The following is a 12114-nucleotide window of genomic DNA, read 5'->3' as shown; positions in this document are numbered from 1 at the left end:
AAAATTAAAAAATTCATATAGTAATTTTTGTTCATAAAATTTATAAAACATAAAAAAAAAATTACAAACTTCCTTCCAAACTTTTTATAAACTTTGGTCATATCACTAATATATTCCTAAAATTGAAAAAAGTATATTTTAATTAACAATAGCAATGTTGAGAGTAAAGAAATAATTATTACATTTATTTGTAACTCTTCACTTAGATCACCAACATCATCAACAATTACCTTTATAAAAATTTTAACATAATTTATATAACAGGATAATAAAGAGGATAGTTTAAGATAAATTTTATTAATATGTAATATTGGTAATTGGTAGTAGTATTGTTCTTACAAATTCATCATTAATGTTATTTTTCTCAATATTGTCAAAGAGGTAATTTTGAGAGAAAAGAAAATATGCCCAATTTATTTGGATCATAACTTATCTAAACTGATTAATCAACTTTAGTAGAAACATTGACTTAATAAAAAACGTAAAAAGTAAAATCAAAAACACAAAAAAAAGTTTCAATGCAACAACTTACTTTTTCAACTTGTTCAACGTGAAATTCAATGTCTTCATTTAAATCTGAACAAACCTGTTGAGCAAATTACCAACAAGTTTAAAATTATACAATTCTCAGATTCATACTCTGAAAAATATTTAACATAACAATTTTTTCTTATTAGGAAAAATTTGTTAAATAATACTTTAAATAAATAATAAATATGTATATATAATTGCTCTGATCTTTAAGATCATTGAGCACTCTCTTTGTAGAATACGCTAACTTTATTTATTTATGTGTATGCATATAAACAAAATAATTATTACATTTATTTGTAACTCATCACTTAGGTCAGCAACATCCTCAAAAACGTTCTTAAAAAATTGAATAAAAACTTCATATACATAACATAACAGGATATTAAAAAAGGCAATTTAAGATAAGATTTTGTGAAAAAGTAATTTTGGTAATTGGTAGTACTACTATACTCATATATTATCAACATCGTTATCTCCCTCAATATTGACTAAGATATAATTTTGAAAAAAAGAAAAATGCCTAATTTACTTAAAAACAAAAAATAAGAAACTTTAAAAGATTTTATTTATATTAGCTCAAGGTAATTTGAGGCATAAACTATCGAACACAGATAGATTCTATTTTATATTCTATTAATAACTTACTAAAAATTTTATCAATATTGTGATTATATCACTAGTTTCAAACATTTCTACTTCTAACTTACTGAGAGCAAAAAAGTGTAGTTTAGTGCAAAATTTAAACACAAGAAAATACAATTTAATAGGAAATTTACTATTCATTCCAACATACTCAGCTTTAGTTTCTATATTTTCTTTAAGTCATGTGGGTTTTTTAGATTATAATTTATCCGAACTGATTAATCAACTGTTGTAAAAAAAATCACTTTGTAAAAATGTAAAAAGTAAAGTCAATCAAAAAACAAAAATTACAGTGCAATAACTAACTTTATCAACTTGTTCAACATGAAATTCAATGTCTTCATTTAAATCTGAACAAACCTGTCAAGCAAATTACCAACAAGTTTAAAATTATACAATTCTCAGATTTATATTCTGGAAAATATATAATAAGTAAGCACAAACAACTAACCTTTGATAATAATGTGAAGATTAAATCTTTAATAAGGATATCCTATAAAACATAATTGATAACTTTACAAAACCAAACTTTTTAATTTAAATTTTAGTTTTAACACTCTGAAAAAAGTTTTTGAAAAAGTTTATGTAGAATGAATTAAATTATATTATAGATTATTGAATAATATATCTACCTTTTAAATACCTTGAAAAATTGTTTGCTTTTTTTTAGTTATTTTTAAAGTATTTGAAAATAAAAATTTTACAAAAGATATTTCAAAAACCGTCTGTTTTAAACATAAAACCTTTTTTTAGGTTTTACCGTTTGAAAAAAATATTTCAAGTCTACTTGCTGATATTGATATAAATTCCAGATACTCGTACATCTTCCAGTGTTCTACATGCCATATCTGATCTTGTAAATTATAATTCAAATAGTGTCAAATTGCTGAACCCTGTAATTACTAACAACATCACAGGTTTTACTAAACCTAATGAGAATGTTATACTTTACAAGCAAAGCATGCTGGTTCAACTCCAATATGTAAGTTATACCTTAAAATATGTTTATGTGTTAATTTATTTAGAATTTATTTAATCAAATTTTCATTTGAATAAATGAATTGATATTAATTTAGTTGCGTACTAGTGTAGTTGACGTGCTTTTATTGCAACCAATAAAAAGTTTAATGGACATAAAAGATGTTGGAGATATTTTATCAATTGTTTTAAGTGTTCCAGATGAGCCTAATCTACAGACTAAGGTAGCTTTAACAAAAATATAAAAGATTGTTTTTTTGTTGTTAATATTATTGTTTTGTAAATTATCTTTTATTTCCAAGTTTTGTTGTAATTTTATAAAAAAAATTTTGTTTGTTTTTGTCTGAAACTATATATCAAACTGTTACGGAGGTTTTCAGTGTACAATATAAAGTTGTTACAAAAAAGGTTCTACAATGGTTTATGCATTTTTTTTTTTTTAAGAATATATTTACATGGAAATGAAGATAAGTTTTATTTACAAGGGATGAGGACAAGTTTTTATTTTTTTTATCAATCAAACTTAGCTACAAGCAAACACTATTAAAAATTTAAGTTTCTAGATATTGAGGAATCTTGTTAATGAACAACAATTAATTTGAAAAATTGTAAACTAAATTTATTAGAAAAACATGAAAACAGAAACAATTCTAAAGCATTGATGTGTGAAAGAAAAAACAAGAATGATAACATATTTAGAAACAGATATAATAAATGGATTGCATCCTTTTCCTAATGTAATACGCAAGATTGAGTTTTAGTTGATGCAACAAAAGAAAGTAGCTCTTTTAGTAGCCCAACTTGCCTAAAAGAGAAAGAGTATCATTAGAATAAACAAACAAAATATGACAATTAAATTAAAAATATTTTCTCCAAATTTCAGTGTTGTTGATATTGTTGATCTATAATGCCAACCTAGCTAACCCAAGAATGCCACTTATATGGGATCATAGCGTACACATCAAGGTACAATGTGATGCAAATTTTGTAATCTTTTAATTTTTCCACGGAAAATAATTTAATTGGGATGTGCAAATTAAGTGAGATTTTGACTTTATAGCACAACAATAGAAAAACCTGTAGAATAAAAACCACTGCATATAATTTCATAAAAATTTGTGCTAATGTAGCAGCATATGGTCACACCAAACTCTTGATAAAATTTCAGTCGGATTGGTTTATGGTTAAGGATTTATGGCAGTTTTGGTTTATATTTTGTTAGTTTTTTGTTACTTCAAAACCTCAAAATGTTACCAATAATTGTGATTTTTAATATTTTCAAAATAAAGCTTACATAGTGTTCTTCTATGTAATATCAACAAGTTCTTTTATTGCTACGTGTACCATTTTTAATCTATGAATAAAAATATTGATTTGCTATTTGGAGCTATTTGGTTTAAATTGACATTGCATTGCATTGCATAGAGTAAATATCTCTAGATTTCCTAATGTATTAACTACTGCAAAAATGCAAAAAAAAGTGCTCAAAAAAGTGGAAACAATCAAATTATTAAATTATTAAACCTTCCAAAAGGACTATCGGTTAGTAAAACACTTTTTTTTACATTTGTATTTATTTTTTACATTAAATTGTAAGACATCATACTTGATTTTTTCCACAATAAATTTATTCAAAATAGCTTAATATACTCTTTTTGTCAAATACACTTCGGTATTTTTAAATGCAATATTAAAATTGATAATTACTAAGAGCAGTTAAGGATTAAAACGGTTAAAATGTTTATTATAAACCGTAAGCTAATATTTTCTGCTGCCTAATCTATTAAATCGAATTATGGTAGCAGTTCTTTAAAGATCCTTACTGTTCAGATCAGTTATGCAGCATAACAATCTTTCTTTGTACTCTGGATGACTAATGTTTTTTTTTTACCTTGACCAATGTTTATAGCAAGTCTTGACAAGCAGTTTCGACAGTTTATTTACTATAAGTCCACAAGGAGATTCTTTGCGACTAATGAAATCTTTGATGTGGTAGAAGACGGTGTGAATTTTGGGTTTTTCGCTTGCACGAATTATCCTTTAGTAACACCTTTTAAAATCTTTTCAATTATTTTGGTAAAATCTGCCTGAAAAATAAATCCAAAGCAAGCTGTTACACCTAAAATGAAACTTTTGAGCGTTTCAATTATGTGAAGAATGTTGGGAAATGAGTTTGTACCAGCAAGTTGCTGGAGCACATCCGCTTTTTTAAGAAGCTTTCTGTATTTATTTTCTTTGAACTGGCCCCCATGATATGGGCGCATTTGAATGTGGAGGGCAGCTGGACAGTTTGAAGTGCCTTAAAAAGATGCTTGCCAACTCCTATAAGGAGATGCAATTGCATCGGTTGGATTATTTTTAAAATCATTACATTTTCAGGCCCACTGATGTTGGCTTTTTAATGACATTGCCAAACAACTTTGGCAATGTCATTAAAAACTGACATGACTGTTGCACTAGCAACAAACCCGTCGGGTTGCTGAAAACAATTAAGGCTAGATTTGATTAAGCCCAGTGTTTGCGAGTTTCCAGATTTGGCAAGACACTTAGTTTTGACGTCATATCATGTACAAAGGTGCATACATGAATGGCTTTAAAGACTGCAAGTTATATTTGCAACTTTCATATCACAAATTAAAATTAGTTTAGCTCTATTTGCATTACTCAGTGACCAGATTTGTTCAATGTTGGAGTGAGTTTTTGGTAAATCTTCTGATACCGTAATAAAAATTTTTCTCTTAACTCCAGTGTCTTTGCCAGTCCTTTGAGTGAAAGATTGTTTTTGTTGGCAGTGAGCTAGTATCAACCCTTAAAGCAGTATCAATAATGCTTACAAAAAACTTGAGAAAAATTTACCAGCAGAAATCTTGCAAGATTGAATAATATGATTCACACATCTTGATAAACCATTCCAGTAAGCAACAACCTGAACTGTACCAAAATCTCCTTTTCCATTGGTATTTTTAACATACTGATATTGATCTTTGTCTTGTATATGGTTCAATCATTCAATCTGTCTTAAACATTATGCTGTCTTAAACATTTTTCAGTTAGAGCAACAAACAAATTTATGATTTTCATTGTGAACTTTTGCTTGATTTGGCATTGTGGCAATTCACTAAATACAACTTTACTAAATCAAGTTATACCTTTTACAAAATTACTTGTGGCTTCACTTCAAAACTTTCAAACAATGTGAAACTATTAAGTTTTTTTATCCAAGTTTTTGAGCAGAAAAATAATTGAATGTTTTTTGATTTTGGATTTTGATTTCTTTCCTCCAACTCGATGTTTGTTTGAAAACATTGGTTGAAATTTATTGGTAGAAAAATTCATTATGAACTATTCAATTAATGTAGTATTTGTTTTTTGATGACGATTTTACTTTTAGACTAATACAGGGGATATCATCTTAACAATGTCTTCTTTACTGACAGAAGAAAATATAAAAGGCATTGGTCCGCATATTTATGATCAGATTACTCAACCTTTTATTATTTCAATATTACACTTGTTTAGTGCAATTGCCAACTCTTGTAATATTGTGAAGTCTGTTGGTAAGTTTCCTTGCATAATTTTTTGGAAATGCCCAGTAAGAAATATCTACTTCTTATTGAAAAAAGTTGATTTTTTCAAATAAATCAGACATCAACCTTGTACTCAATTAAGTATACGGAAGCAGTAAAAAGAGTCATACGAGTATATTTGTGGTCATATTGAGTGGTCATACATATATTTAGTCAAGTATACAGACACTGTAAAGAGTTGTCATATATTCTTAATCAAGTATGCCAAAACTGTATAGAGTAAGCTGTAGAGAGTAGAGTGGTAATATACTACTTATAGGTATTAATAATTATATTTAATAGTTATTAATAACTATATTTAATAGTTATTAATAGCTATATTTAATAGTTAATTATTTATCATTTAATAATGGTAATTATTGTTTTATTATAAGTTATTAAAGTGAAGAATGATTTAAACAGTATTCATAGTAAAAAATTTATTTAAAAGTAATTTGTAATTAATAGATTTAACTTCTTGACATGTTTAAGTTATTTGTAAACTTGCTTTGATAAATAAAATAGTCTGAAAATAAAATTACAAAGTAAGAAAAAAAACTTTTTTTATAAATGTTTTTTATTCATCTTTTTATACAGCTTTAACTATTTTATAAGTAAAAAAGTTTATGATTACTTTAAGTTTTTAAAAATATTTTAAATTAAAACTATTTCAAAGCATACATGGTCATCAAGTATGTTCAGTTGACACAAATCTTTCCATTACAACTTTTCGAAAGTAAAAAAAAAGTTAAAAAAGCTTTTAGAGCTCCTTCTTATTTTGAACTGAATTCAAAAAAAAAAATATATAATATTTAATTTAATTAAAAGTTATTTGTATCCCAGTGAAAAAGCGCACATGGGATACGCGTGGAATTTTTCCATATGTAACCCATGTGGGGATTATTATTTTGTCCCATGTGGGTTTCATATGGTAAATCCCACATGGGTTCCATATGGTCAATCCCATATGGGATACGCGTGGGTTTTTACCAAATGTAATCCATATGGGAATTATTATTTTGTCCAATGTGGGTTTCATATGGTAAATCCCACATGGGTTTTATGTGGTATATCCTACATGGGATATAGGTGGAAAATACTACATGTTATAGATCTTAAATGCCACATATTTTAATCTAAATGGTATAAAAGTAGTCAATACTAGACAAATGAAAGTCCGAATGCTTCTATGATAATTCTTAAAATTCTTTTAATTTAAAAATTAATTAAATAGTAATTTAAAATTAATCATCGAAGCTTTCAGAGAGGCTTAACTTAATCTGGTATTTGGTACTTTATCCCATTTGGTATTCAAAATGTGTAGCATTTTTGATCTTTTACATGTGATGTTTTCCACCAATAACCTATGTGGGATTTACCTTAAAATATTATGACAAAATTTTATAAAATTAAAAAACGTGTTGCAAAATGAATTTATTTTAAAATAAATGCTATTAACCAATACATCCAAAATGAATATTAAAGTATTAATTTTTCTTTTGCGATTTACACGCCATTTTTTGTCGATTGAATTAATTAAATCGCTTCGGCTTGCATAATACCAAGGTTTTTAGTATCTTCTAACTTTCTTCAAACATTTTCTAAAAAAAAAATATAAATACAAATATATATAAATATAAATATATATATATATATATATATATATATATATATATATATATATATATATATATATATATATATATTTATTTATTATATATATATATATATATATATATATATATATATATATATATATATATATATATATATATATATATATATATATATATATATATATATATATATATATATATATAAAAAGAGAGAGAGAGAGAGAGAGAAAGCTTATATTAATAAGGAATCTTATTAGTCGCACAATTTTAATTATTAGCCAGGTTCAAGTCATTAATGACTTCAATATTTCACAAATAATTATTTCCTAATTTATTACTTACAATGACTAACGTATTATGGGTAATTAAACACATATTATGGGTAATTGAACACATATTATGCGTAATGAGCTTGAAACCATGAGGAGAATCCTGAAAAAAAGTAATCAATTAGGATAAGTAGTTAAACAAAAAAACAAAAAACAAAAATGTAAAAACCTACTTTTTCAATGATGTAGACGTTGGGTGCAATAGCCACTGAATGCAAAAGTATCTTTACTTTTTCGTTACACACACGGCCTTCTATAATAACAGGCCTTGACATTACGAAAGTTTAATCGGCCTTCAGTTTTTACGCGCAAAATGCCGTAAAAACTGAAGGCCGATTAAACTTTCACTTTTACTTATATTGATCTATTTTTTAGGTAGAGTGTAATGGCAGTCTTTGTTTTCTAATAATAATCTCTAGTAAAGACGGAAATATAAAAAGAAAACCAAAAAATTGTTAAAAGATAATCATATTTTTCGTATTTCAAATTTCCTTAAGAATATTTATATAATGTTAAATAGTATCAATAACAAGCAGAATAATATCAAAGTATATATCTATATATTAGTAAGATAACTGAATTTTTAATTTTTTTTGCTAAAAATGGTAACAATAAAAATCACCAACAATAAAAAACACCACCAAAAGTTGATTCAAGCGAAAAAAAAGTTTTATCAATATATCTCAACAGGGTAAATATTTACAAATCCAAACACATTGAGAGACATATAGGCTAATGAGAAAATAAAAAACATTACAAGGAAATAGCATAATGAATTACAAAACTAATTTTCACATAAATTAAGATAGCTTTAGTATTTTGGGAGTGGTAATTAGTGAGTAATTCGTTAGCAGAATATTAGAATATACTCTGCATTGTTTTTTTGTGATTTTAAATTTATATTTAGCAGCAATGAACGGAAACTGAGTAACACAAAATGTTCTGCATAAAGGGTCAATAGCACCTTGAAAGAAAAAAAAGCAAAATACTGACCATTAGAAAAGAGTATCAAAAGGAATTTCAAGTCTGCCTCTGTTAAGGCTATACAGAAAACTTCCATATTTATAATAATAATTTGTAGAGTTATCATAAATTTTTATTTCGCTTTTTTGCACATAGCCAGCTATGTAAACTATAGCCACTAATGTAGATTTATTAACTAAGCTTTCAAGATTATGTATATTATCCAGAAGTTCTTTTTCATCAGTAGAAATATCTCTAAATTATATGTCACAAGTATGACCATCGATACCATCAACAGGAATGTCAAGTTGTAATATCAATTTAGTATGTTGAATATTAATTTTTTCAATTACAGATTTAGCGTTTTTAAAGTAAGTACCTCCAGATCCCTGCCCAAGCTTAGAAAAAGCTTTTTCAATTGGATCTGTTAAAAACCAACCTAATAAGACATACTTTGCTCCATTACTCAACAAAGTTTCTACGAGATCAATAAAGCCATAACATGAATGCGCTATTGCATTGCTAGTATCTAGCGTAAGCTGTTTAACACGCTTACCTGTAGGTTTCATAAAATTTGACAGTTCAGCAATATCTCGTAGCAGTTGTAAATGTTGATTCTTAACTGAGTGGACTTCTTCGCATAATTCATTTCTAAACCGAATGCCAGCACCAGGTGCTTTGACATTAACAACATTCAAAAAAAAATTATTTTTTCAATAAATACAGCAGTACCTTCAGATGCTTTATTTTCAATCTCTGGATGCGTTCTTAAAGCAGCTACTGTTTCTTCGCAAAAAACAGACAAACAAAACTTTTTCAGATTGTCTCTCTATTGGTTTTGGATAAACTGATTTAGCTGTAAGTTTAGAGAGTTTAAAAAGACTATTGCACTCAGTTTTATATAAAGTTTCTAAATCACTCCACTTCGCCAAAGCCAGTTCTTTATTGTTCAAAAATTGAAGTTCGCCAGTCTTTTTTGTCAACCAATTGTTTCATATAGATTTTAAGAGATGCACATAATCATACAATAAATATATACCTGATGTTGTTAACCATGGTTTACTATCTACAGTTTTAAACATTCCAAAAAATCTTTGATTGACACGGTTACCATCAGTAATTATTACCAGTGTCTTACTATTTTCAATATTATTTATCGTTTCAACAATTTGTTGACATTGAGCAAACTGAAACCCAGAGGAAAGGCTTGAAACAGGTTGAGCTCTACATATAAATTCTGGACCTCCAAAAAGACATTTAATCATAAATGATAAAATTGTTTTAGCTAACTTTTCAGGGTAGTTTACTGCTTGACCAAACAAAGCACCTCTTTGGTAAAGTAATGAAGCTTTGACATAGACCTAATCAATTAGTAGTATGGAAGTTCTTTTCAATGGATTTAAGTTCATAAAAATACTATTTATGAAACTTAGGTCCTCCATTGAGCTTATTTTTGAAGTCAATCGTGTTAAAATCCTTTAACTTGGCAACTTGTAGTCAATACACAAACAACCATATAAACTTCGTCCCATAGCAAAATACTCATATGCTCTACATATAATATCTGAAGTATATTAAACTTCACCAACATTAACTTTTCTCATAGCATTAAGGTGTTCGAATAGAATATTTGACTGAAGCGAACTTTCTTTATTTTTCAAAAAGCTAACTGCTTTAAATAAAGCTGATTTTGTTTTTATTAACTTTAATTTATTTAAAGCTAAAGATGAAATATTACAAGTTGTGCCATTATGGTTAGCTACAAATGAATAATCATTGAAAATTACTTGTATGTGTACTTTTTTTGTTAAGCTGGAAAACAATAACATCATTATCACTTAACAAAGATTGAATATCGCCAAATATAAGTTCATCCTTTTTTAGAAAATCATTTAACTCATCTGGTAAAATGCATCGAAAACTGCAAGAAGTTACAGTTTTTCTAACTTTACTTGCTGGTGTGGCTAAACAACTAGGCGGAATATTTTTAAAAACAGATGGTAGGTTTAAAGGTCGTTGCTTCCCATACTTGCTTTCAAAAGGTGCTTCATTTGGCGAATGCAGTTGACATATTGATGTATAGTCTGTAACAATAAAACCAGTTCTTGGGATAGTTTCACTACATTTTTTTCTCTCCTCTAGATTCTTCGGGAATTTATAAATTGATGATTTTGTAGTAGTTAAGTATTGATATTTTTGTTGTAGTTGCAATTGATATTGCAGTTGTAGTTGTATAAATTGATATTTTTGTTGTAGTTGAAATAGTTCGACTTGCAAAGAGATACACAGCATTTTAAAGGCATTTTAATTATTAAAAAAACTTATCGTTAGTTTGACAATATTATTACCTTACAATGTTAACCCCTTGAACCTTACAACGTTATCGTCTTGAAGTTGCGCTATCTAATTTATAAACCAATCAAATTTTAAAGATTGATTAAAAAAGCGTGAACACAAACTTTCGTCTAATGTTAAAAGATGAAAATGTAAACACAGTATTAGGAATTGGCCTTCAGTTTAACAACTTTGTTGCGCGATGTCAAGGCCTGTTATTATAGAAGGCCGCGGTCACACATAATATAATATTCTGAAACTATAATAACAAACATCTAAATTTCTATAAGTAAATTTATTCCTTGATCATTACCTTCATATCCTATCTTATTTTCATATTATAATCTATTATGGTATTATTTATATAACATATCACAACAATATTATTAAATTTGTGATGTTCAAATATCATATGAACATTCTCTAACATGTTCATATGATATTTAAATATAGTTCTTGAGTAAATTATCTGCAAACAATTGACTGATGCAAGTTCAAATGTTGTCAAAAACCAAGCATGCATGCATGGGACACTGCAGTGTCCCACAAAGAAATGCTGGTTTGAAAGTCAAATTTTCATTATTAAAAAAAAATATTAAAATAGGGGGGAGATAGGGAGGTTTCTGTAACTTTTTTTAGGCTCCAAAACTTTTAACTTTATATATAATAAGGTTCGTAAAACTTAAGGGACATACAAAGTACATTGAGGAACAAAAACAGGATATTTACATAAACTTTTCAATTTTTAATCTGGAGTACCACAGTGTAATTGGGAAAAAAGTCTCTGGGTCCAGTATTCAAAGTAATACGATCTAAAATGATATATAAATTTAAAAAATGCTTTAAAATGCATGCAGTTATACATATAACTCCTGATAGTTAACTATAAGTATAACTAGTTATACATAAAACTTAATATATAAACTTATTTTTTAAGGTTATGCTTGAACAAATTAGTACCAATTAATTCAAATTCAAGATTTAGTTAAAGTTCAAGTTCTTATTTGTAAATTGTTTTTTCACTATTTTATATTTATTTGTTCAAAATTGTTAACTAGTACTAATTATTACTACAGTAAGAATATTTATCATTGTTGAACAGGATTTTATTAGTAACTTAATTTTACTTTCAACATATTTTGACAACACCCT

Source organism: Hydra vulgaris, chromosome 13 (genome assembly GCF_038396675.1).
Source record: "Hydra vulgaris chromosome 13, alternate assembly HydraT2T_AEP".
NCBI lineage: Eukaryota > Metazoa > Cnidaria > Hydrozoa > Anthoathecata > Hydridae > Hydra > Hydra vulgaris.
Note: the sequence above shows the minus strand (reverse complement) of the source record.